Below are 288 nucleotides of genomic sequence, written 5' to 3' on the forward strand. Positions count from 1 at the left end.
GCTGGAATAAATTATAAGAAGAAATATATATCCCTTTTTCATTCCACAATTTTCGAGAAGTTCAAATCTGAACTAGCGTGACTAATGTCTAAAGCAACCTGTAATAAACATTCAAACAGATGACTTCAGGAAAGATCCGGATGCCCTGAAACTGGCTCTCCGCAAGTCATTTCTAAGTGTGGTTTCTGAATAATTTTGATATGAATCGTTTCAAAAGGAATAATTTTGCACAGACTTGATTTACAGTTTATCTATAACACTCTGATGTTTTGCGAATTGTGTATTTGA

At 33.7% G+C, this 288-nt stretch overlaps 1 protein-coding gene across 1 annotated transcript in view; it reads right to left on the bottom strand.

Annotated features, from left to right (window-relative positions):
* The window catches only part of LOC119591773, a 15010-nt gene that overhangs the window by 14194 nt on the left and 528 nt on the right, over positions 1-288 (bottom strand). The window lies entirely within an intron of this gene.

The sequence above is a fragment of the Penaeus monodon genome, chromosome 29, assembly GCF_015228065.2.
Source record: "Penaeus monodon isolate SGIC_2016 chromosome 29, NSTDA_Pmon_1, whole genome shotgun sequence".
Classification (NCBI taxonomy): domain Eukaryota; kingdom Metazoa; phylum Arthropoda; class Malacostraca; order Decapoda; family Penaeidae; genus Penaeus; species Penaeus monodon.